The sequence below is a fragment of the Aotus nancymaae genome, unplaced genomic scaffold, assembly GCF_030222135.1.
Source record: "Aotus nancymaae isolate 86718 unplaced genomic scaffold, 86718_ANA_hifiasm-v0.15.2.pri h1tg000057l, whole genome shotgun sequence".
NCBI classification, from domain to species: Eukaryota; Metazoa; Chordata; class Mammalia; order Primates; family Aotidae; genus Aotus; species Aotus nancymaae.
This window is the reverse complement of record NW_026988471.1, coordinates 15,548,391-15,575,577: the sequence shown is the minus strand read 5'-3', so window position 1 is coordinate 15,575,577 and position 27,187 is coordinate 15,548,391. Positions and strand designations below refer to the sequence as shown.

Genomic DNA, 27,187 nt, shown 5'->3' with positions numbered 1-27,187 from the left:
CAGTCCCAAGACTCAGCCACTGTGCATATGGCAAGTGACTTGCTCCATTGTGTTAGGGAGATTTAGGTCCAGGGCAGAAACTGGAGTCCAGATCTCCTGCTGCTCAGCCCAGAGTGCTGTGCCTCCTAGCTGGCCTTATGGCATGAGTGATCTCTATAGAACACCCAACAGAAGCCACCTGACAGTGTCCCTTGTAGATAGTGCTGTAGGCCAGGGCACTGGGAAGTTTTGAGGTGATCTGTGGGACTCGGGGGATTTGCCATGTGACACCATGTGGTTTTTGGGTATATGAGAGCTGTGGGTATTCACAGGATATGCCAGAGCACACCAGAGTTGCTGGAAACTTGGACAACACATGACTCTAGCCAGATTGGCTCTGGATTGTACTCACTGCAGTATGGCCATGGTACCATTGCGTAGTTTCTCACTCCAAGGCAGCACTGGCCTAGAACCTCTGTAACATACCTTTATATCTGATAGTCAGTGTCAGCTTGGCCCCACTCACTTAGGGCAGTAGTATTTGCTGAAGTTCAAATAGATGCCAAATACTGCACTGGTCACTTTAAATGCTAGGTACCCCTAATGACCCTGGAATTAAGCTGTTATTCTCATTTTGCAGATAAGGCAACTAAGGCTTAGTTCCAGAGACCTGAGACTGAGGTCCATGATTGTTGGGCTTGAGACCCCAGGCTCTTTCCACAGCTCCATCCTCCACTAATACTTACTAAAGCATCTGGGGTATCAGCTTACCATCCGGCTACAGATGAAATTTAGAAGGATCGGTATGTGTAAAGTCCTCCACAGCCTGGCAACAGCCTCTTTTTCTACTCACTGTATCTCTGCCACCTCTTTCCTTCCTCCCCAGCTGTGCTGGGCTGTTCACTGCCCTCAGAGAAGCTGAATTGTACAAATTCAACCATCAACACTTCTCATTTGAGCAGGGCTCTGGGCTAGTTACAATAGTTTGTAAAGATGAATGAGACATGGTCTGTCTTATTAAGGAACTTTCCACCCAATGGTGGAGATAAAACATGAACACAAACATAATAGCTCATTTGGTTTTCAAAGTAGTCCAAAGAAGCTTGCTGGTATATATCTCCATGTGATCTGCACTTAACAGGTGTTGTGTCTGAGGATCTGACAGTCGTGACTGAGGGTCACACAGCCCAGCCAAGGCCAAGTTAGGGGTACACCAAGGTCGAGACTAAGTGAAGGCATCCTCCTGGCTTTCATCACCTCGGGGTGGTGAGGCTCAGACTCCACAGTCTGGACTGTTGGGTTTTGTCTCAATGAGACAAATGGAGACAAGGCAGACTGTCAGCTTCTGACATCTCAAACCCTCTTAAGATGTGCCCCTTACCCCTCCCTAATGGTGATGCTCCTGTAGTTGGAGCCCTGGATGGGAGGAGGGGAGGTAAAATTGCCCCTTTGTCTGGCATCCAATTGTGCTGTTGCTCTGGCTTGTCAGAGAAGAGGAAGCTGGCCTCCTTGAGTTTCTAATGTGTCTCCCACTTCCTCACTCAAAGGAGACCTGGTGTAACTGACATTCTGAAATGCAGTCTCAAGGAGAAGGAACTCACCCCAGTGGTTGTAATTAGGCAGTGCAATGTGAACTTTGCAAAAAGCTTTGTGGAGTTTCCTGAATGCTGCAGCCAGTTTGACAGGTGTTCTCCCGCCCCGCTCATGAGGGCACTCACCTTAATGGTTGTTCCGGTGTTACAAAGACGCTCGCTGACAGATGGTAAACCACAACCTTGGGAGACGGAACTAACGTGAGCCCAGGGGTAGAGATCTGGGCCCTTGTTCTGGTTCTGCTACCATTTGCCCACTTGCAACTGACTTCCCCACTCCATGACTAGATACGCCACCTCTGAGGGTGGCCTGGGTCCTCTCCTTTGCAGTAGAGTACAATGGTCAGGGCCCAGGCCGGGGTCTCTCAGATGCAGGTCCAAATGCGTGCTTCGTTATCTACTTGTCGTTAACCCAGGGCTCGTCACCCAGCCTCTCTGACTGTCCAGCTCCTTATCTGTAAGATGTGGATCATAGGAGCACTGCTGTTTCCAGCAAGAGTGGGCGAGGGCTGGGTGGAACACTCAGGTGATGTCTAGCCCATGCCTGGCACATAGTTGGTGCTCGATGAAGGAGGGTTGGTATCTTCTGCCCCATCACCACCATCACCGGTGTGTTGACCTCTGACTGTCTAGAACTGCCTGAGCCATGGCCACTCCCAGTCACTCCCTATCTGGTCTCTGGGCTGCTTCCATGCTCGGGTTCCCACCATGGGAAGGCTGCACACTGGGTGGCATCAGACAAATCCTTTCCTTCTCTAGGTCTTCAGTATTCCCCAGAATAACATTATTATTGCTATTAGGAATGATAGTAATAATAATCATAATCACAGCTGTTGTGTGTTGAATTGTGACCCACAAGAAGCTAAGTGCATTCCCTAACTCCCACAACCTGCGCACATGACCTAATTTGGAAAAGGATCTATTTTCCAAAAAATCATCACTTGTAGAAGCCCCTACACAAAACAGGTGAAAAGTCTCTCTGTTCCTGTTATTGCAGGACGAGGGCCCAGAGCCCTGCCAGTCAGTGCCTCCCCAAGGGTCCTGCGAAGAGTTTCTAGGGCCGCTAAGAGCTGGCAGTCTTCTCTGGGGCCTCCAAGAATCCCTGGCCTCGAGGCCCCGTGATGCTCCACGATTAAACATATGCCAGAAATGGTCTCTTCAGAGAATGGACAAATGCCCTCTGCTTTCTCATTAGCACTTCACTTTACCTGTATTGATGTGAGAGGTTGTCAAGACTGATTTCCTGGCTTCAAAAGAACAGCAGATTCTTCCTTCATCTTGGGCAGAGATTCCTAAGGGGGCAGATTCTTACGAAAAGAGTAAAGCAAAACTGAGCTTGAAATGCCGCCTCCTTCCCCGTGGGCCCAGTAGCTGGGAAAAGGGGGATCTCTTACCAAGCTAGAGCTGCTCACCCCCGGGCATGATCAGTGCCTGCTGGCAGTGGAAAAAGGCCAGGCCTTGTCTCAGAGATGCACCTGTCCCCCGAGGACCCCAGGTCTGTGTCCTCCCAGTAGACTGCGGTTTCTCCAGCAGGTACAGTAGTGGTGACAGCCGCACTCCCATGCTGGCTTCCCGTCTGCTTGTCTCAGGCTGTCCTTGATGACAGAGCCACAGAGTCCTCGCTCTTGAGGGACTGGCTGCTTATCAGAACAGCTGGGCATTCGGGTTCTGGGCTGCCACGGCACAAGGAACCCACCCGCCTTTAAAATATACTGTTTCAATTAGTGACATCCTTCCTTCTCAAACCATAGCATGACTGCTTTATAACCAAGTGGCATCAGCCTGTTTATCTCTAAGGCCAACAAGCTCCACGAATTCAGAAGACAGGCAGGTAAACACAGGGAGAATGAATTATTACAAAGGAGTATTTGTGTGGATTGGGAAGCAAGGCATTGTCCAGGAGGGTTCTCTACCAATACAACTGGACGTGAAAGTAACCAGCCCATGGGAGTGTGGATTGTATTAGGGTGACCACATGTTCTTACATGCCTAGGACAGTCCTGGTGTCTGTCCGTTGTCCCAGCGTTATTTTTAAAAGGGCCCCCTTTCACTCTCAGAGGTATCCAGGTTTGGATGAAAAACCGTTGTCACCCCAGTTGTGTGTCTGTGTATGTAAAAGTGGCTAGCAGCACTTAGTGTGGATGTGTAGCGTAGGGAGTATGTGGATGTAAAAGCCAGTGCCCATGCGCTCTGACAGCTCGGAAGCTGGCTGTGGGTTAGCACTGCTGCACGGTCATGGGTAAATCACTTAACCATTTCACAGCACACACGGCTCTGAGGTGAGATCAGGAGCCTCAAAGTCTGATAAATAGTGGTTCAGATCCTTTCTCATAGCCTACTAGCTTTGACCTTTACAAAATTACTTAGCTTTTCTCAACTGTAAATTAAGAGGAATCATATGGACCTCTCAGAGTTGGTATCGTTTTCACATAGTCTATGTACAGTATCTAGCATATTTCCTGACAAATCGTAACCTGCCAACAAATGGTGCCTGTGTTGTTGTTTTTATTCCAGGACAGTGACTGTCCTTTAGTCTTTTTCAATGGGGAAATGGTAAGAGATGATCCCGTCTTTCCCGGCTTTCCAGGCTTCATGAGGCTGTAACCCGGTGGCATCCCTGAAGCCTGGTATCCTGCGTTTGTGTGCCCTGCTGTGCTGGGGATGCAGAAAGGAACCGCCTGCCTGCCTGCCCAGCTGCTCCATCCCTCTGGGACATGGGAATTGGATTCCTAGGGCATCATCCTCTCCACCCAGCCTGCTGGCTCTCCCATCTCAGGCCCTCCCTTCATCCCCTCCCTGGCCCAGCCACTCCCTCCTCCCACAGTGGTACTGTATAAACACCAAGACCAGAATGCCATTTACTGGTGTTGGCTGACATTGGTCGGCTGCTACCCAGAGGGGACTGGGGACCAAATTCCTAATCCTGCCTGCACAGCACCTCTCAGTATTTCCTGCCTGGAGAGTCTCTATCTTCCTTCTCTCCTTTTGAAGGAAGGTGTCATCTGTTCCCAGTGTATTTGCTTTATTCTCTATCTTTCCACTATTTGGCTTTGCAGAATTTGAGCCAGCCTGCCTAAGTTCACACCTTGACTTTCCCATGGACAAGTGACTTAATCACTCTGTGCCTCAGTTACCTCATCTGTAAAAGTGGACAATAATAATGCTACCTAGTTCAGTTGCCATGAGATTTCAGGGAGTCACTAGGTGCATAGTGCTAAACAAAGCACAACACACAGTGAACAAAGCACACAGTAGGTACTTGATCAGCGTTAGTTATTTTTATTATCTAAACACCTGCCCCTTCTGGTTTCTCAATGTTGGTCTGTGCTGCTGGCATTGAGGAACTTAGTCTAAGCTCTGCTGCTGGTGAACTGTGGAAACAAGCGTGCCCCACCCTGGGCTTTGGGTCCCTTGACTGCCTGCCCCAGAGGGTGGGGACATGGTCTTTGGGGCCCTTTTGGCCTCTCATAGTGGATATTGCCTTCCCTTCCGTTGCCCTGCCTTGTTTTTCAATTTCCAGATCTCAGCCCTCCCCTGAATGGGACCGGGAGAGACAGGACACAGGGAAAGGTCGCTGGACTGGAAGACAAGAGATGCCTATTTTGGGCCCTAGTTCTGTTTTGAGACTCTGGATGAGGCCCCTCCTGTCTCTGATTTCTCCATTTGTAAACTGGGGTGATTACCCATCAGCTTTGTACCTCTCTCAAAATGAGCGAAGATATAAAGATATGGAAAAGCATTTTACTGGCTGCCAGGTGCTACAGAAGGGCAAGCTCCTGATTGTGTTGGCGGTGTGAGTCCCAGCAGGCCAGGCACAGGGCAGAGCACTGTGGAAACAGCGTGGGCCACCCATGGCTGCTTGGATGGGAGCAAATGCGTGCTGGTGTTGCTGGTGATCTGTGAGGCTGTGCTGCCTGTGGAGACGCGAGATGAGAGTTTTCAGTTTCTTTCCCTCCCCTCGCTCTCTGTTCTCCCTAATAGACATTTGGCCCCGGGGTGACTCACACAGTAAACCATCAGCAATTGCTTCAGAAGGCTTGGACTCCTCTCAAACATATACTGACTTTTTGTTGTTCTGTGTTTACTTTAGGGGAAGTGGGGCAGATCCCTGGAAGGCCATTAGCTGTGGGACCCGGAGTAAGCCCCTGTCCTTAGAGAGCTGTTGTGTTGCATCTGTTAGGTGGGAGGAGGTGGGATAAGAGTGAGTGTGGTGTTGGGGTCCATGTTAACTGAATGCTCATCCATGGATTGGAGCCAGGTCGGTGACACTAAAACCCTCTCAGAAGATTTTTAACCATACAAATTTCCTGGCCATTAGCTAAGAAGCTGACAAAAAATACAGACCCAACCCTGTACTGCTTAGCTGGTACAGGAGACCCGCTGGAGTAGGGGCGCCAGTATCTAACAGCTTACCCATGAAGGGGTTCTGCATTCTTTACCCACTGGTGCCCATCAGGGGTCTACAAATAGCATTAGCATTAGTAGAAGTGGTATTCGGTTAGTATTAGGGTCATCTCTGTGTGTGGTTGTTCATACCAGGTGACTGTCATTCTTTACGATGTGCATCTGGAGTTGAGGAATTTCTGTAAGCCTCAGTAAATAAGTAGAGTGAAGAAAATGGACAGAAAACAGGCAGGAGGTGTGGAAGAATCATGATCAGGAGGAAACCCAGTATTCCGCCTGACTGACCCTCTTGGTTTTGTGGTGGAAGATAGCAGCATCCGTGCTGAACCCAGCTGAGTGAATCTGTCCCAGTCATGCACACTCAAAATGGGTTGAATTTTGAGGACATTTGAGAGAAAAAAAAGCAGTGAGGATGGGATACCTCTCCCGGATACCTGATCACTTTGAGAGCTTTTCTCTTGTTTCCAGATCCTTTGGTGACGCACCTGGCCTCTCAGCTGGTCAGGAGGTGAGGAACAGGGCCTTACCCCAGAATCCATCTCTGGAAATTCACCACCTTCAGTGTCTACACCCAAGTGTGTGGAAAACAGTCCTGTGCCAGGCTGTGCTCGGTGGTGGGAAATGGGATTTGTGGACCGCAACCCTGAGCCTGCAGGAAGTAAACTTCTTTGCCCCACCCTGTTACCATCACGATCCAGTTTCCCAAAATGCAGGTCCCAGCTCCACTAATGTCCACTCAGAAATCACTTTCTCATCAGACCAAGGACATTTCAAAGTTGCTGTGTTTTCTCTATCATTTCCTTCCCTCCTCCCCCACTTCCTGTTTTTTCTTCCTCTTTCTCCACCCCCACCCCGTCTCTCCTGGCATGTCCCTTGTTGTCTGAGAACAGGAACAAAGCCCTGAGCCAGGGAGCGTTGATAATCATGACTTCCTGAGGTGCCCTCTTGCTGCTGCCCCTGCTGCTGAGAGTCAGAGCCAGCCCAGCCTCCGAGGGCCTGGGAGCCCCAGCTGGGAGCCTGGCTGGAAGCCTTGGACTTTAGACGGCCCCCAAGCCCCACCCCTATCCCCCACCCCCATCAGAAAGAGAATCTAATAAGAATAATCTTTCATGCCCTTACAACAATTCCAGTTTCCAAAGAACTGCCTCATGCATTTGAATGGAAACACTGGAAAAAAACAGACAACTCTAGTGTTTCGTCCTAGTAACGAACTATATAGTTCAGTTTAGATAACAAAAGGTAGATTTAGGAGGCCCAAGCTTATTTCTGTTTCTGCCTTGCATCTCTTTTTTGACTCTGCAGATCATTCTGGCTCTTGAAAGACTGGTTTCCTACCTCCCTGGAAAAATGGAATTAATGGTATCTTACAGGGATTTTTTGAGGACAAATTAATAAGAAAGTATATCTATACGATTCTTATGATATGCTTGACAGGTATTTGCTTAATAAGTGAGTGCTGTCCTCTATTTTCTATGATTTGGTTTTTTGCACAAAGGAGTGGACATTTAAATGCACAGTAGCCAGGGCGAAAGGAGTCCATATCTGTTGCTGTGTTTCTCTGAAACATGGAGAGAGAGGTGGGGGTGGGGGCAACTGGGTCCACACTTGCTTCTCACTGAAAAGCAGCACTCACTCCCCACTGTGTCACTGTGTTCATGGGTCATGGTATTTTATAACAATATTTTTCTAATGAGAAACAGGGAGAAACATCCCAACCACATGCCTGAGGTAGGCTGTTTTACGAATTTAGCTCCGAGAGGTGAAACTACAAAAACAGCAATCCGGAAAAAGTGCCACCTCCCTTTTTCAAAATCTGTTAAACAAAAAATAAAAAATAAAAAGATTTCCCATTCAAGGTCAATGACCACTTGTTTGAGAAATCAGCCTGACCATGTGGCTGCATTTTAAAAATATGTCAAAGGTCCGAGAGTCAGAGACATGTTCCAATGTGGATGTGACTCCCACACTGCTGAGTCCTCAAGGGAGGCTGTTTTCTTCTCTGAGCCTCAATCTTCTAATTATGAAATGAAAGAATTAGACAAGATTATCTCTTAGATGTCCTTCAGGCCTGATAACCTATGATCTTGTGACTCTCTCTGCTCTCCTTAAAAAATATATTGTGACACTAGCGGGGAATGGAAAATTGCTTCTCACAGTAACGTGACTTGCCTTCCCTTTTCAGCAGGGTGTCACCATCTGAAGGACAGAAAAGCTACAGGACTCTAGGAGGCCACAGTCCTGATTTAAGCCCGACTTACTTTGGCCAGGCAGCAGCTAAGCTGGTTCATTCCATCAGCCTGGATTGGTGAAACTGAATCACAGGAGATATTTCCAGGTGAGAAACAATTGCTTGTGGTCATAGCATGTAGCACAACAATAACCGTCATTGTACTGCAGGAAGTGTGTCATCTGCATGCTTATATTATGAAGGACGTGAAAGTATTAAGAACAGTCATTTGACCAGATCTGTCCTTGATCAGAAGCCGTGCCTCCTGACATCACATACATCTAAAGAAAGGCAAATGAAAAAGGACATGAATAGTAACTGACATTCATTTCAAGGTAGCTGTCTGCAAGGAGTTCAAGGCCCTGGGCTCTATAGCTGTATTCTGAGTGAGATTTGTGCTATCTTTTGAGGGTTAAGGAATGAAAGAGGGTAGCTTAGAACTACACACAGGAAAAGAACAGATTCGAGCTGCACATCTAGGTTCGTTTTTCCTTGCAGAATCCATTTAAGATTTAGTATTCCTTTCTGCCCATGCTAGCTGACCGGATTTAGACAGTAGGAGGAGAGGTCCTTTGGTAGCCAACCTGAGATGGAATTTAGATCTCATGTTAGAGACCTGACTTGCATCCCACCTGCTACAACATCTTTAGAAACGAATTCAGTTCATGAAGTTTCATCCAAGAGCACTTGCAGCAGACAGGGTGCAGCTAACCACTCTCGTCACCCGCTTCCCTGACCGCCAACGCAATGGCTGTCTTCTTACTGCTTTTCTCTCTCCCCTCCTCACAATCATTAATGGTTCTGTCTTCTTATTGCTCTTTTCTCTCCCCTCCTCCCAATCACTTATGGATCCTTTTCTTCTTATGTGCGAGGAATGTGGCCACATCTACTAGAATGTCTTCACTGGACTCACACCTGATGTAGGCTGGCATCCATCCCAGATGACTGAAGATTGGTCAAGGGTTCAGCTGCCTGGACTGTGGTATATTAACACATCTCTCTCAAGTAGGCCCAGCGTCCCCACAAGGACTAGGTCAGGAATCATGAAAAAGATGCCAACACCTTGAGAAGGCTACATATCTTTACCTCACACTAGTTTCTGGTGTTATCTTCTGCTGCCCTCTGTCTTGAAGCTCTTGCTTCTCAGCTAGCTACTTTGAGTTTTCTTGAAAACTAAAACCAGAAGCATTTCATGAAGCTAAGCATAGGACAGAAGGTAAAACCAGGTGATACCTGAAGCTCCTTTTGCATTCCTAGGATTGTTTTATCCCAGACTTGCTTCTTATGCCAGACTCACATTCTTTGGGGAACACGCTTATCTCTTTCCTGCTTCCTTTCTGCCTCTTGAGATTTCTTTCTCTAGCGTGGTGTCTGAGCTAAAGCATAATTCAGTGGAAAGAGAAAAGCTTTGCGATTTAGACACACTTGACTTCAGATCTCCGCTGTGCTATGTGTTGGTTCAGTCATTTTGCTTAAATCATCATTTTAAATCCCCAAGCTTCTGTTTCCCCCCGTAAGGTAGGGATAGTACACTCCTTGTTATAAGCTGGTGTTGAGGATTAAGTGAGATCTCGCATGAGCATGGTTTCTTGCTTATAGGAGACCTCAGCAAATGCCAGCTCCTCTCCCTGCCCAACCTTTTCAAGAGCTACTTAAATACAGCTTTGATCCCATATCTGGATTTCATTTGAACCTTGTGCCTAAAATCCAGGGCAGGCGTTGTCCATAAACACTGTTAAGTCCCAACGATTTAAAAATGAGAGAACTGTTAACAGGCGTTTTGACTTCAGAGTTCCTCATCCATAGAAGCCTTTTCTCACCTGGGCTTTAGCCAGATTGCCTCCCCAACCTGGCCATTGGAAGGTTTTCTCTGCCAAATCCAAAGTTAGAACCCCTACTTTCCTAGACTTTTGACTCTGTCCTCTATCCCATGAGGTATTAGCTGAAAACTAACTCCCTCCCTGTGGCTTGTTCCCTTCAGACTAGCCTACATCCAAGACCCAGAGTCATGGGTCAATTGATTTCAGGCAGGTGTCCTGGCCTGGCAGTCAGCGACAGTCAGCGTCTAAGCACGTGCTCATTCAGGGCTTCCTTCCTTGCCTGTTAGCTTTTCTGAGGCAGTCATTCATTCAGTCATCCATTCAGTCAATAGATATTCACAGAACATGAACCATGCAGTGGGTGGCTTGTGCTGATCTTGGTGCTAGGAATACAGGACAGAACAAAACCAAGTTCTCATTCTCAAGGAGCTTGCATTCAAATAGGGTCAAGAAATCATCAGCAAGTAGCAAACGTGTGTGTATTACATCAGGCAGTATTAGGTGCTACGAAAAAAAAATAAAGCTAAGTCAGAGAGCTAGAGTGTTGAGGGAAATGGTCATTACTGTTTTATACAGGCTGCCAGGGAACACCTCTGGATAAGGCATTATTTGGGAAGGATCTAGAGAAAATGAGGGAGCAAGGGTAGAAAGAATAGCCAGAACTGAAGCTCTGAGCAGGGAATGTGCTTGGGCTTTACCCAGCCTCGAGTGACCAGTAGCATTGGAACAGGAGGAACGTGGAACCTGTGGACGGAAGCGAGGGCAGAGAAGTCTTGGGCGTTTATGGTCTGGCTGGCTTTTCTGGAGATTTTTCGACCCTTCCTTTCTCTTCCCCAGAGCTCTTACCCAGTGTAGTGTTAGCCATTCATTCAACAATCTTTACTGGGCCCTACCTACTGAGACTCTGCAGATTAATGAGTCTGGGCCCCATTCTTAGGACCCCATTGGCCTGGTGCTAGTTCAAGGCTTCCTGGGGAAGTTGCATGGATAAAGTAGGATGAAGTAAACAGTTGTCTTAATTTGATCATCATAGAGCCAATTTGCTAGAGTAGGAATTTTCCACTGGAACCTCCCATAGGCCACTTTTACCTATTCTCTTGGAATTCACTGACATGATCAACTATTGCTCTGTCTTGCCTTCAGGGTAGGAGGAGGATCATTCATTCAGCAGACATATGAGTGCCTCTTCTATGTGAGTGCTGCACTAGGCATTGGGGATAAATAAGGACTAGGTCAGCCCCTGCAGAGTTGCCTCTGGTTTTACCAGGAAATGCACTAATGGCTAGACAACACACTTTTATCAGTGTTGCAGTAGGAATGGGTGTTTGGGGAGCTCAGAGAGGGAGTCCCTGGCCCAGACTGAGGAGTGGAACCACGGAAGCTCCCTGGGAGCATGTCTGCACTCAGTCCTGGAGATGGGATATAGCCAGACAGGTACCGAGCTTGGAGGCCAAGATGCTTCAGGGAAGGGTGTTAGGAATTTCCAGGCCGGGAGATGGAAATGCAAAGGCAAGGACGGTGCCTTGGAGAACCCTGTGCACCTTCACCTCCCTCCTGAGACTGTGGAATGTGGAGAGGTGAGTCTGAGAGACCAAGGGACTCACTTAGAGAGGGAGGTGAGGGTGTGAATTAGAGATTTGCCAGACGAGGCCAAGTGGTTTGAGTCTATTTTGAGGAGAGCTCAGAGCTGCTCAGTTTTTAAGCAAAAATGGATGAGCTGATAGGATTGGAGTTTTAAGAGGCAAAGAGCCTAATTTTGTTTGAAACCCCAGGTCCTTAAAATGCTTATTTTATACCTCCTTCATATATTATTATAAGATTATAGTTTCTTCGGCTGTAAAGTAAGTTCACACAGATCAACTGAATGAGATGGCTGTGGGTAGTAGACGCATACGGTGGCCCTTCCCACCGTTAGTGCTGCAGTGAGTGTTCAACGTCAACATTTCATGCCTAGTCTTAGTACACAAATAGCTGTGAAATGCTTAGAACATAAGCTTTGTTTCTTATAGAAGTGGCTGGCAAAACTTACACTACTCTAGTAGAAATTATGAGATTTAGATCTTGTTACTTTTTCTTCCTGTCAGAAAATGACTGGGTAATATCCTTTCCTTAACCCTCTCTCCACTGAATACTTAAATCAGAGTGTTCTCATTAGAAATTACACACTCATTAAACAGGTAATATCTGAGTATCTACCAAGGACCACACCCTGTGTTGGGCCTGTGAACATCAGGACGACTCAGACATGGTCAGCACCTCTAGGAGTTCCCAATCACGTGACAGACAAGAGCAGCCAACAATCAGAGGAGCAGATAGTGGGTGAGAGCCCAGACATGAACAAAGTGATGTGGATGCGGAGGATGGAAGGTGTTCTCTGCCCAAGAAAGTCAGGGAAGGCTCCAAGAGGGGCCATATGGTTTGGGCACTGAAGGATGAGTAGGAGTTGGGAGCTGGAAAAGAGACGCTCGGGTACATAACTGCACTCTATAAATAAGGGCCAACATTCATTTCTCTGTCATGGGTGAGGAGGAAATAGCCAGCCTGCTCATCATGCTCAGATAATGCCTCGACTCTGCTTTTCAAAAATCCATTAGTAGCCACCTCCTCATCCTCCCACTTTGTTCCCAACAGTGACTAAAAAGAAGGAAATTGACTAATTTGGGTTGATCTTTTCTCTGACCCTATGGAGGTGTTAGTGAGCAGAATAGGGTAAGGGGACCAAGAAAAGAAGTAGAAGGAAGAGGAGGAGGAATTCATCTTCATCACCCAAAAACGCGGATTTAACAGCGTGGATTGCACCATAACTCCCTGGTGGTGAAATGCAGCTTTACAGAGACCTGAGTCTGTTTCTTCTAAGTGAAAACTGCATTTCCCCTGTTACCTTCTTCTTGGAACTCTTGGGGTAGAATATGTATATATGTGAGTGTGTATATCTATTTATCTATATATATATATAGATACACACACAGAGAGAGGGTTATGTACATGTGGGTGTACATGTGGATGTACTTACACGTGTGTATCTATGAGTGTATATGTGCATATGTATATGTGTGTACATTATGTAGGATTTATTCTAGAACCTAGCTCAGAGCCTGGTGCAGCTGACCTCCCATCACCCCTGCTGGCTGAAGATGAATGGATTGGCTAGATCTAAACTTTCACCTATAGGCTTCCCCGGATATGACAAGATCTCTGCACTTCGTGGTATTGGATATTCACAAGCTCTAGGAGGGAACCTGGGACCAGGTACAGAAGATGAGACTGAAGCTCAGGGAGGAAGTGGCTTGCCCAAAGTCCACAGCTATGAGAACGTCAGGATCCAAACTCTTGTGTAACTGTCCCCTCTTCCACTATACATGCTGTGTATCAACCTCTCCGCAAGCAGATGGGGCTTCAGGCAGACCAAGGAGGAAATTCTGAAGCTAAGCATTGTGTGTGGACTTGAGTCTCACCTACACTCCAGAATGCAGGACTGGGCGAGCAGTGGGGTCAGAGCAGCACATGTCTAGAAGCTACATCTTTCCCTCTGGGTGTCTGCTCACATGCTTCCAGGGACGGGGAACTCTCCAACTTTCAAGGAAGCTGGTTCTAGTTGTAGACACTGGGCAGCCATCCCTCCTTACAGAATCATCTCTAAACCTAACCATGCCTCAGTTCTGGTTGTCATAAACGTCTCAACAGCGAGGGTCTTTGGGGTGGGTGCTTTGCTCTGATGGCGTCTTTTGGAGACAGGAGCAGCTCGTGACAAGCCCTTTACTGAACTGCATTTAGAACCACTCGCCTTCCTTACAGCCAGCGCTGTCTGGTTTCTTGTTCTTAGGGGCCCTATTTGTTCTTCCTAATGGACTGGGCTGGAGGCAAGACAAATGGCCTAGGTTTCTTCTCTTCTTCCTCTAAAGAAAAGTAGATTTCAGCAAGTGCTTTCTCTGACCCCATTCTCTCCAAAACCCTGGCTGCAGCCAGGGGGAGTGAGCATGTCTGGTGAAGTTCAAAAGGACTGTTTAAAAAGAGAAGGAAAGAGAAGATGCTGGGAAGAGGGAGTGAAGAGAGGAAGAGGCAGGGTTCTTTTCAGAGGCAGCATCCTCCCGCCCCTGCCCCTGCACTGAGGCAGGTTCGAGCACACTCTCATCCTCACCTGGGCTCTGTTGTCCTCCATGTCCTCAGAATCCACACCAAAGGCCCCCTCCCCAAGGAAGCCTGCCTGGATCGCCCAGCTGGAAAGAGTTCCTTTCTCCTTCAAAACCCCACAGTGCTGCCTCTATGTGACACTTTCCTGGTACAACAGGGATATAGATTTTTTAAAAAGTGGGGGGGGGGTGGGGCGGGGGGTGGAAGGAGAAAAACAAAAAACGACCGTGATATCTGGGGTTAGCTTGGATTCTAGTCCAAACTGCCACTGACTCACCAACTAACCTTGGACGACCCTCTTCCCTTTATCATAACTATGAGGGAATTTGGCTTGATCATGCAGCTTCTTCCATCTCTGAACTTGTCTTTAAGAAACCCAACTCCCAAAAGAGTCCTTGAGTCCAGTTGAATCCCACATGGCCTGGCAGGACCCCGGTGTGGGGTTTGCACTTTAACCACCTCCACCAGGAAGCCCCACTGGAGGGAGATAAATCACCTCTCACCGCTTCATGGCAGGCAGGGCCTCTGTCAGCCCTCAATAGACAACGGCTGATCTGGCTCACAGAGTGAAAGCGGCTCAGCTTGTACCCCGCCCTCCTGGCTGCAGGCCTCAGTGAGGCAGCTACCAGCCCTATGCCGAGAGCTCTGGCACAGCTACTACGTTCAGTTGCTTGGTTTCCGTCCTCTCTCCTTCTTCCAACCCTGTCTTTGTTCCTTCTTTGGGTTGGAATCTAGGAGAACTGGCTTGGGCAGGGGGTTTTGGCCTAGGCCTGATGGCAAGCTTGCCTTTCTCTGTTTGGAGCTGTAAGCTGGCAGCACGCTGGCCCCAGGATGGAGACTGCACTGACCTGGAAGTCGGAAGAGCCCGGGGGTTGGGGCCAGGTGCACGCTGGCAGAGGAGTTCTGAAGAATCATGACTGCTGAAACCAGCTTGGCCAGTACTTCCTCTAAGGCCCCCACTTGGTCATCGGTGCCCCTCCTAGGACCTCCTTTCTCGAACATCAGCTCTTTCGCGTCTCCAGACCTGAAGGCTTGGCTATGCTGCAAATCAGGGAAGAAGGGGAATGGCCATCTATCAATTGTCTTCAGTTGCTATAAAGTGTAATAGAAGGAGCCTAGAAACCTGATGACATCTGCAGAGGCACATGTACCTAGTTTAAGGACCCCCATGTAACAGATGGTTTATGTGTTAGTGGGCTTCAGGTGAGATTTGCTTTAATTGTGGTCTTGATGTAATTCTTTGTAGTGCTGTGGTTAGGAGCCCAGGTTCTGGAGCCAGAATGCCTGGGCTGGAATTCTCTTCAGCCCCTCTCAGCTGATGCTCTTGGGCAAGTTATCAAACTCTTCATAGGACAGTTTTCTCATCTCTAAAATGAGAAGACTAACAGCACCAGCCTTGTAAGGCTTCTGAGATCATTACATGAGTTAATATAGGTAAGCATTTAGAAAGATGCTTGGAGCATTGTAAGGACTCAGTGATTGCTAGCAATTTTTATTTTGACTTAAAGCCTCAGTTGAATTTTCTATTAGAAGCAAGCGTCTGCAGTACAATGTAGGTTCAAACATTTGCTGACCTTTTATGAAGCATCTTCTGCGTGCAGAACTAGGTCTGGATGATGGAATTGCAAAGCCGAGGCCGGCATCCTGACAGATATCAGGATGAACACCCGGCAGGCATCCCTAGTGTGTGACACCATCTGTGCCCTTAGACAACCAGTGAAAGGTCTTAGGAGACCAGAGGCAGGAAGGGCCTCTGAGCGAGGAGTCTTCTCAGGAGGAGTGAATGAGAGGCCCAGAGTCAGTGTGGAAGCAGGAGCCCGGGGCAGCCGGGGAAGGCTGAAGAGTTGACAAAGGGTGACTTAGGGAAGGATGCTGTTGTGAATGGAACAGTGGGAATCCAGCCAAGGAGAGAGGAATTGTTCAGCAGGGAGTTTTTGGTGCTAGGGTGAGCGGTAAGTTCTGCCTGAAGCCTCTTCTGTGCAAATGCCTGCAGGCCCCAGGAACAGATCTTCCACTTTGTCCAGCCCTGGAGTCAGGAGGACAGGGACGTAGAAAGTGTAAGTGGCGGGTTCCCACCATGGAGGACGGAACAGCCACCACTCCAAGGCCGAGTGAGCACAGGCCTCCTCTGTGTACAGCCTGAGCCAGGCCAGCCTCGTCCCCTTGAGGGACCTGACAAAGACGGGCTTGTTCTCCCCTGACATCAGGCCTCGCCCTCAGGATTGCTCTGTGCTTCGGGAGCAAGATCTCACATAGCGATAATCGAGCTAAACAGAAGAGAAGAATTGAGTGAAGATGGTCCCAGGCGTCACCATGCCAACGCTGGGCCTGCTGAGGGCACCTGCCCTGTGTCCTGTCTGCACCTCCCAGTTTGCACCAGGGACATCCCACTGGTAGAGCTGCTGGTATCGGTTCGGAAAGGCCAGCTGCCTGGTCACTGGGCCACCAAATGTTACAGTCACATTCAATAATAGCTCTAACATGTAGGTTGACTATTTTCTGCTTTTGCATTGCATCTAGATTTTCTATTATAACAGAGATTTCTGTGGAGAGCTATACCTCGGACATTTCATAAAGCTCATTGTTGGAGGGAGCTGAGGGATCATCTGGTCTACCTCTGTGTGATCCCATTTCCAGGTGAAGAAACAGGCTGGGAGAGTGGAGGCAGTGTTGGTCGTGGAAAGAGTCAAGACTTCATAGCCATCTAGTCCAACTCAAGCATTGAGATATTCTAGTAAAGCACTTAGTACAAAGCCCAGCCTGCAATGGGACTCAGTAAGTCCTGTCACTGGTTACAATGTAAACTTTCATTTGTGCCAAGTGCAAGCAATCAAGGGGCCCACTTAGAAAACCAAAGGCCTATTAAACCAGCAGGAGAGGAGCTCCGGGTTTAGGAACCAATCCTAAAGCAACCGCTGCGGACTTGGGGGATGCAGACAAAAAAGGGGATATGACACCGGAACCTCAGATCTTAACTAAGTGCAGGGATTCTCAAACTTGAGGCCACTGAGGATTGGATTAAAACGTAGACCTGCATTCAGCAGTTCTGGGGTGGGGCTGGAGTGGCTGCATTCATCACACGCTCCCAGGTGGGTGCCAGTTCCCAGACCATGCTCAGAGCAGTTAGAGCCTAGAAAACTCAAAGAAAAGAAAGGTAAGCCATTTTGAATTTCATGGTTAGAAGCAGTTTATGGAAAATTCATTGCCAGAACTCCTTTATGGACAAGAACTTCTGGCTCCTGTTTGGAGCCTGAGTCAGTCCATGTAATGGAGTCACACAGAAGGGAATGGTCTTGATGTGATTGTGTTTTAAGTACCGACCATAAAACAGGCAGAAAGTAAGCTGAGCAGGAGAGAAACGCAGTTCATCTAATACAATAGTTGCAGCAACGGAGACGTGACCGCAGTGCTACAGGACAGAGAAGAGGTCCAAGAATTTTGCTGTGCCTCAGTTTCCTTATCTAAAAAAACTACTCTGCAGAGAGATTTTGAAGATAAGAGCCAGCAAAAGAGCTTGACATCCAGTAGGCATTCAAGAAAATGCAGCTGTGGAGAGGGCTGTGGCACCTTGCCAAGGCCACATGGCTGCTAAGAGGCAGGTGAACGGATGTCTCCACGCTCTCTCCTCAGTGTATTTTCCATCCTCCACTGAGGACCAGAGGACCTGAGGTTATTTTGTGTAGCTGAGCTGGGTTGTCAGATGGTATGAGCTGAAGAGCAATGCAGATCTTGTGTTGGAATCACAATTTGCTGTCTTCAAGCGGAATGAAGACTTAGCCCGAACACTGCTTGATCTGTCTGGGAGGCTTGCAAGCCCACCAGAGGATGAAAGGCAAAGCGTTCAAATGTAGAGACCTGTGTGGCCGCAGACAGCAGCTCGGGAACCCCGATGACAGGGGAAAGTTTAAACCAGGATAGAGCATGGCTGAGTCATCAGGAGATGGGCTGGGCTTACACAGAAATTCGGAGATAAATTTTGTGCGTTTGTTTGGTTTAATTGTGGTCTTGGTTTATCAATCTAAACAGGGAAGTTCCACAAGGACTTTGCTGCCTTCTCTTGTGGACTGCAGGTTTCCTGAAGGGACATCCTCCATGGGAGCAACTTGTTCCTTTGTCCGCCCCCCGTCTGTCCGTAAGAACAGGCTCGGGGGTACAGATCATGAATTGAGGGTCTCCAACTATGCGCATTTCCATTTCCAGAGCATTTTCCAGGCCCAAAATGTAATTTTAAGTGGAGGTTTTGTTTAAATGAGCTATAGAAACTCGTTCTGATAAGCTCGTGGTAGGATCCTAACCTCTCTTTTTACCCTTAGCTTGAGTGAAGTTGATTCAGCCACAACACAGATGTTTTCCTCAATGGAAAACGTGACTTAAGAAATTAGTTGAAGGGGCTGGAGAGGATAATTACTAAACCAAATGGCGAAGTCTATTCGTGTTTCCTTCTCAAATGTCATAGCCCCGTTTTCTGGCAAAGCGGTCAAGACAAACGCTTTTGAAATGACCTTGAAGCGGGAATTGAGTTACTACATTAAGTGAGCACTTAACTACAACTGTGAGTTTATACACTTTTTACAAATGAGGGGAATAATGTTTAGAAATATTCAGGATGTTGAACTTGATACCTCTGTCCTTTTTTCACAAATTTCTTCCTTTGTATTAAGTACTTACCTGACCAGGTCTGGCATTTTTAATGTGAGATGAGAATGCCCCTTAGTGGATAAAGTACTTAACTGCAAGCTCTTGCAGTTACCCAAAGAAAAGCTCTCCATTTTAGCAGAAATAGGCAGTATAGTAACTCTTCAAACTGACCTGTTGGAGGGTAGTTGTGAGAATTAAATGAGAGTATTTACATGCAGCGCTTCATGTAGCATCGAGTGTAGGGCTGACACAGCGGATGGCTGCTGTTAGTATAGTTATTGGATCATGAGAATTTGACTTAGATGAAGGCCTCTATGAAAACAGGGGAGTGAGTCTTGGGGTTTCAGTGTCAAGGTCCTCTGTGTCTGCCCTGGTATGCATTAGGAAAGGGAACTGAAGAGAATCGTGTCCTCCCGTGGGACAGGACTACCTGCTGACTCTCCTGCCCAGAGGTGGAGACATTAAATATCTGAAAGTGCACTCCTGAAAATGCACGTAAGTCTCCTAGACATCAGCAGTCTTTGAAATTCCTTCAGCAGGAATTTTGACTTACAGGAATGTATTATTCATTCTCACACTACTATAAAGACATACCCAAGACTGGGTGATTTATAAAGGAGAGAAGTTTAATTGACTCACAGTTTCACATGGCTGGGGAGGCCTCAGAATCAAGGAGGAAGGTGGAGGAGGAGCAAAGTCACGTCTTGCATGGCGGCAGGCAAGAGAGCTTGTGCAGGGAACTCCCATTTATAAAACCATCAGATCTCATGAGACATATTCACTACCACGAGAACAGTATGGAGGAACTGCCACCATGATTCAGTTACCTCTCACCAGTTCCCTCCCACTACACATGGGGATTATGGGACCTATAATTCCAGGTGAGATTTTGGGTGGAGACACAGTCAAACCATATCAATAAGCATCCATAAAATGATATCCATCTCAGTTTGGTGGGGAGACATTGCTATTTTGCAAGCCTGTCATTGAAGTTGGACTTCTCACACAGCTCAGCCACCTGGTCAGAACCCATGCTGAGATGGTTCTGCATGTTTCTTGTCATGAAAGTAAGTCTCTGGCCATTGCATCCTAGCAGTGGGAGGCAGGCTCTTCTCAAATCCTGCTGTCTGTTTTAAGTTAATTTGTGCATCATTGAGGACGTATTTTACTTTTCTGATGACTAAAATTTTCTTTCTTTTAACTCTCAAGCATAACATGAGATCTTTAGCTATAGCCTTATTAAAGTGAGGGAGACCATGGTGGAAAATTTTTATTCCTCCTCTCCCTTCATCCCACTCTCTTTTTTCCTTTTTTTCTCCTTCCTTCCTTCCTTCCTTCCTTCCTATCCTCTCACCCTTCTCCCCCCTCCCATCCATGTGCCCTCCCTTCCTTCTGTCTTTCTCTCTTTCTGAGTAGTTGCCTGGAAGGACCTCAGGCTGGAGGAACTTGGATACTGACTGTGGCCTTCACGCCATCATTCTTCACTCATTCTTTCATGTATTCAGCCAACACATACTCCCTGGGTGGCTTGCTATGGATTCAATCACGAGTAAGTCCCAGTTCCCATCCAGGGGACCTTTACCTCCTAGGAGGAGAGACAGGCAGATAAGCGGGCGTGACCAGGAATTCAGAAATGTGGTGGGAGAGAGGACACAGGGGGCTGTAGCATGAGGTGCAGAGGGCCAGGAGTTCCCCCCGCAGGACTGGGACAGGCATCATGGCCTGGCAGGGAACTACTTTCAGACAGAGCAGGCTTAAGAGCCACACAGGAAAACTGGTCCCACTACTTCAACATAACCAGTAGAGTGGGAGCTGCCAATAGCTTGGCTTTCACAGATCTTAGAGCCAACCCTGTGACAGCTGCCACTCCAGAGACCCCTCATCTCCAGCCTCCACCCCCCAGTACGTGTGATCTCAGCAGATCCCAAAGTGAAGGATGCTGGGCTCCCTTCTTCACAGCTCATGGGCTTCTTGGCAGTGGGATGTTCACTGGGAGTTTCTCCTTCTCCTCCATCTCGAGCTACAGCCCCTTTCTGCAGGAAGCCTTCTCAGACTCTTCTAGCCTGGATATGGTACCTCCTCTTTTGGACTTTTTGCCCCAAATGCTTTGCCCAGATCACAGTCCTCACTTGAGCCTCCCTCCCCATTTCAGTTGTCTTTGAACATGAATTCTCATCCTTACTGCAGGAGCCACATTTTATTTAGCTCTAGTCTCTAAAAAGAGCAATGCTCATGTATTTATTTCTTTGACTAGTCACCAGATTTCAACACTGTGCTAGGTACAGAGGACGGCTTGATGATTAACACCTGCCCTCAAGATGTTCAACAGACAGGTGTATTATATTTTTGATAGAAATATATGCAAGATATATATTTTGGGTCTATATATTTTGGGACTAAAAGAAAGAAGAAGTCCATCCTACCTTTGGGGCAAGTGTCAAGGATGATGAGGGGTGCAGGACTGAGGGAGGATCAGTGGAATTGAGTAAGATGGGAAGTGAAATGTGTATGGTTAGATAACTAAGCAGAGCCAGTACAGTTTTGTGAACTATACAGAAATTTTGGTTATGTTTATAATTTTTAGAAATGTCCCAAAAGTTTATCATGTATTCCAACTACATGCTGCAGTGTACATAGGCTGCCGAGGCCTTGGTGCTTTTGAATCTCATCTTTATCATCTGTAACTCAACAGGACTGGAACACTGGGCTGGATTAGGGACATTCCTCCCTGTTCCAGCATTTTAGGGTTTTATACAATGAGAATGTCAACAATCCCCAAAAATGTATGCAGGCAACCTAATGCCAAACCATGTGCTAATGAGTTAATTAGAAATGAGACACAATTTGCTGTGAGTTTCCACAGTCCTCTTCCCCTGATCAGAGGCCACAGTCCATGTCTTAAGCCATTTTCTGTTTCCCAGAAACATCGAATAATAGCACAGGAGTATTCGACAAAATAACATAGCAGCTCAGAGTGTGAGTTTTCTAGTATGATGGGCTGTGTTTGAATACCAGTTCTGCTGGTGATTAACTGAGTTACCTTGGTCAGGTTATTCACTTGCTTCAAGTGTTCTCATATGTAAAAGGGAGATGGTAATAGCACAGAGCCTTGAGTTTGATTTTGGCATTAAAGATGGTACTTATATATTTAGCACAATGCCTAGCACAGAATATATGCACACTCTGTGGAAGTCATTATTATTATTCATCTTACTAAGTAAGCAGTAAGTACTCAATTGCATATTTTGTTGGCCGTAAATCAGTACATATTGGCAATATGCTCTGTCTGCCAAAATTCCTCAGTACCATCTTGGGTTGCATCATTAAAGGTTTAGTGTCCAGATGGAAGCGAGATGGAATCCTTCTGGTCAGACCATACTCAGAGGCCTGGAAACGGTTCTGGATACTACACAGTAGTAGCTTCTTTGACCAGTGAGAGGGTGTGAATAAAATATCAGGATGATCTGAGAACCTCTTTTTCCCGTGATATGGAGGAAGAAGCTTATGTTTTGTTTTGGGAGGAGATGCGGCAGGGGAGTCATGGAAGATGTCTTCATTCATTACACATACACGTATGGTATTCTTTCTATGTGTCAGGCCCTATTCTAGGAGTTGAGGATACATAAATAAATGATGATATGTACTAAAAAGAAAAACAGAGTTACTGGGGAGTGGGGGTCAAGTAGTATTTTGGACAGAACAGTTAGGTTAGGCTCCACTGAAAAATAAATCCCAAATGAATAGATAAAGAAAATCTGTGCAGAGTGGGGAAAAAGCGTTCCAGGCAGAAGGACTAGCAAGTGCAAAGGTCCTGTGGCAGAAACGTGTAGTCTCCAGCTGGAAACTGAGGTCTGAGGAGGGGTGAAATGACATGCCCACGGTCTTGTAGCTAATCCATGTTGCAGTTGAGATATTGATATTCGAAGTCAGGCTTTTCAGACAGCAAAGCTCATGCCTACTGCACTCTGCTCTTTAGACAGGGGAGGGAGAGAAGAGCCTGGGGCCCCAGAGGTCCCCCTTGTGTGCTTTATCCCCTGTATCCCTGGCCTACAGTTCCAGAGATGACCAGCAGAGGGTACCATGCACCAGGTTTCCGCAGCCACTGCCTGAAGCCATGTTGAATGAGCAAATGTCTGCAGCCGCCTCTGTGAGATCTAAATGTCTCCTTGGCAGGAAATCCGCGAGGAGCACGGCGGGGTTGTGCAAACAGCCTTACAATGTCCGCTTGTGTGTTTGCACTCGCTTTCGCCTGTATCGCCCACAATGCTCTGTTTTTTTTTGGATAATGGGGCTCTGTGGACCCATGTGCCTTGTCATGCAAAGGGAGTGACCTGCGTTTGTCATAAATGGGCTCTTGTATGATTAATAGTCATGTGAATGATCCCGTCGCAGCAGCGGTTCAGCACCCAGCTTCACCTCTTCACTGACGTGGTGGTCTGAGTCGGCTTTCTTCTCCAGCTCCAAAGCAGCAGTGCAGGATTTATTGCTGAAAGGGAAATGACTTGTTTGCACTGTGGTTGCAATTTTTAAAATGCGAGGCAGGGGGCGTAGATACTTATTTGTTGTCGGGACTTACTGCATGCCAGATGCTGCATTAAGAGCTTTACCTGCCATTGTCTTACTACGATACTGAGAAGGAAATATTTTGATTTGCATTTCACTCACAAGGGAAACGCAGATTCAGAAGAGTCCAATGACTCTCCCAACGTAAAGCTCATGCTGTTTCTATGAAATGATTCCCTTTCGTTTTTAAAGTAGCTTGGTCTGTGGTCCACACGCTACGAATCGCCATCCTCATTCCACTTGGCCATCTATAAACTGAAATTTGTGATCTTCAAATAGATGAGGGATTTCCTTGTTTCTGGACTTCCGTGTATTTATTTTACCTCCTGAAAATATATCAGTCTGCATGTGTACATTTTTCTGAGAAAGCCAGTTTTCATTAGATTTTCAAAGCAGTCTGTGATCCTAAAACAAAAGGACCAATCACCCAAAAATGTTTTTATTTGGGGAAATGCTTATTTTTCTCTGACCTGTTTTTCTCACCAGTGACTGTTTTCTCTACTCAGTCTGTGTGGTTGATGTCTTTGGTGTTGCTGCATAGCAACTACTTACTCAGCCCATCTGATCCATCTCAGTGGCCATAAATGAAGAATGGGATGTGTCGGACCCTGCTTGGTGGTTGGGTGGGGAAGAGTGAGGAGGCGTGATTGAAATGGCTAAAACATGGACAGCCAGTCAGAGATAGTCCCTGCAAGAATCCACAACAGCAAAGGTGCTTACTTATGTCTGAGGCTTGGGGAGGAGGTTACTGGGAGAAACGATAGTTAGAGCGTCTTTAGACATTCCAGGAAAAGGGAACAGCATGAGCAAAAACACAGAGAAAAAGCCAGGCACTGTGGCTCACACCTGTAAGCTCAGCACTTTGGGTGCCTAAGCGGGTGGATTACTTGAGGCCAAGAGTTCAAAACCAGCCTGGCCAACATAGTGAAACGCTGTCTCTACTAAAAATACAAAAATTAGCCAGATGTGGTAGCATGCAGCTGTAATCCCAGCTGCCTGGGAGGCTAAGGCAGAAGAATCACTTGAATCCGGGAGGCAGAGGTAGCAGTGAGCCGAGATAGTGCCACTGCACTCCAGCCTGGATGACAAAGCAGACTCCATCTTGGGGAAAAAAAAAAAAAGAAGCAAGGAGCCAAGACCACTTGAACACTTGCACTGTCATATTCTGGTGTGGCTTCTGTGCAGAGTGATCAGAGGAGTTTCAGCAGAGGGGCAGGATCTTGAAAGAGAGCTCCAAGCCAGGTTTATAGCCTAGCATACCAAGTAAAAATTTTACCGACCTTTATTTGACAGCCAGCTTGGCAAGCGTTTACGCTAACCATGGCTAACTTCATCTACACAACTAACTCTGTGTTCTATTTGCCCCCTGGATTCTGTTTCAAGAAATAGCAGCTCCCCGCCTTGGCCCCTCCCTGCCTGACAGGCCCACCTCCCACCGCTCTGTAGGCTCTCACCTCATCCACCTTTCCTGTTCCAGCCTTAGGTTGACGGTCTGCCCAGCTTGCTGGAGTTCCAAGCCAGGACTTTGACTTTAACATGTTAGTTTTGTTTGCAGTGAAGAGTACGTTGAAAACAACGGCAATTGCTCCTTCAGAAGCTGGAAACAAAGGCAGAGCCGCACCTGTCTCCGAGATTTCAAGTGAGGTTTTGACATTCTGGACATTCTTGATGCTTGAGATTTCATGGAGCATGCTAACCTCCCTTGGCCTCAAATTCTTCAGGTTTTTAGTATGTGATAGCTATTATTGGATTTTTTTTTGATACTAAAATAATTTTTGATATCCGCCTGCATTTTCTAAAATAAATTTGACCTAGGAGCAAATTCCCTGAGCTTTGACATGTAAACTCCAAAGCCTCCTTTGGTACCCAGGTGAGCTCGTTTAAGAATCCTCAACATCTGGAAACCTTAGATGTCAAGTCATCCCATGGTCCTGAGGCCATTGAATTCTGCAGGGCCTTTTGCTTCTCAGAAGCCCCGCTTTTATCAGGACTCACCTCCCTGCCCCTTGACCTGATAGGTTGCATTTTACCACCTGCCAGAGAACTACAGGGGCAGATAAACTTCATGAACAAATGCATGATGCAGTTTCCTGGGGAACGAAAGCCAGGCAGGGCTTTTTTGTTTTGTTTTGTTTTGTTTTTAGTCCTATTGTAAGGTAACAGAAATGGAAGAGACTTAATTCCTCAGAACTCACTGTACATGTGACATTCCCTGCAATATGTTCAGAGACTGATGAATGATACCAGGGCTCTCGAGTATCCAATTTAAGAGTGGGAGGAGGAGAGAGAGAGACTAGAGAGAGAGAAGACGAGGACACCCAAGAGTAGGGCAGAGGGAAGAGGCATGGATCTAAGGGAGGCATGGAGAGCATTTGGTGGGAGAGTAGATCAAGGGGTACAGCAGGTGGGGGAATCTCAGGTGGTGCCCCGGGCTGAGACTGGGAGGATAGTAATGCCTTTCGTTATTATTGAATAGTGAATATTGAGGGTGTCACTGGGAGGATAATAATGCCTTTCATTGGGTGAGGGAGGATGAGATTTTGGGAAGGGTAGAAAGTGAGATTTCTGTGGCCTTCCCCAAATGGCTGTGCTTGCGGCCTGGCCCTGGGAACAGAAGCCCAATGTAGAGCAAGAGGTTGAGAGTCATCCGCCTGTGAGTGGAAGTTGGAGTCCAAAAGGTCTCACCAGGGAGGATGAGAAAAGGCTGAAGAAAGAACATGGAGACCAAGACTTAAAGGCCAGATGGAGAAAGTAGAAACTTAGGAGGAGCTTCCAGAGAGGTGAGAGATGAGGACGAGGGTGGGTCCCAAGCATCTCAGCAAGGAGGAGTTGATCAGCGGTGCCCACGACAAGACTTCGCCTACAGCTCTGCTCTCAGAGGGTTAGAGGGTCCTGGCTGTTGCTGATATAAATACTTGAGAAAGAATTCTGGAGGAAGGAGGTTTGTAATCCAAAAGAACTGACAGTCTGTTTAAGCGAACTCACTGTCAGAACAGCCCAAATTTGAGGTAACTTCTAGGCGTTCCCGTTCACTTTCTAGAATGGAGCTGAAGCCAACCCAGAGAGGAAGAGGAACTTGCCCAAAGTTACATTAAGTGAATGGCATCTCCAAGATGAGTGCTTGGGTCTCTGGGGCCCCTTGCCCTGCAGGGATCCCTTTCCCTTTAAAATGAGGCAGCACGGGCCTGGGTGGGCTGAGAGTGTCCACCTGCTTAGGTGAGAAGCAGACGTCTCAAGCAGTTTTCTCATCAGTGTGTTCTTGATTTCCCAAGAGAAAGGGGACAGGTTCACTGCTGACTTCCCAGCTGTGGCCTGGGCCAGAGCTGAGCCCAGTTTGATTGCTCTCACGTTCACTAGCATTTGAAATCAGGGGACACATTGACTTTCATTCTCTAAAAAAGAATTAATTTTGCCCTCATTTCTTGGGTACATTTTGCTGCTGTAATATTGATGTTTATGGAAAAATTAGCTCTGATGAGGTAATAGTCTATTTCAGAAAACTGAACTCAGATATTGAAAGAGCTATTTTAAACCTGCACTTAATTGTTTAATTCCATAATGGTTTCTTGGCATTTTTTTTTTAAATTCCCATGAATTGCCTTACAACTGGACTCTAGCAGCTTGTATTCCACGGGGAATGCCAAGACCTTTTGAGGGACACCATGGTATTAATGATCGATGAGAATATTCAAGGCATTTTCCCATTCGAGTACCATTACTTGCAGTGTTAAAACGTTTTGAAAACACATTTTAGCCATTAACTCATTTTTATTGTCAGATGAAAGTGCTTAATAGACTCACTCCACTTCAGTTTTCTTCCTTCATCTTGGAAA

At 47.0% G+C, this 27,187-nt stretch overlaps 1 protein-coding gene across 1 annotated transcript in view; it reads left to right on the top strand.

The window, feature by feature from the left end:
- The window catches only part of CYRIA (CYFIP related Rac1 interactor A), a 111,010-nt gene that overhangs the window by 35,196 nt on the left and 48,627 nt on the right, over positions 1-27,187 (top strand). The window contains exon 2 of the mRNA XM_021669019.2: positions 8,158-8,310. The gene's annotated coding sequence lies outside the window, so the exon portion shown is untranslated. The remainder of the gene's footprint in view (positions 1-8,157; positions 8,311-27,187) is intronic.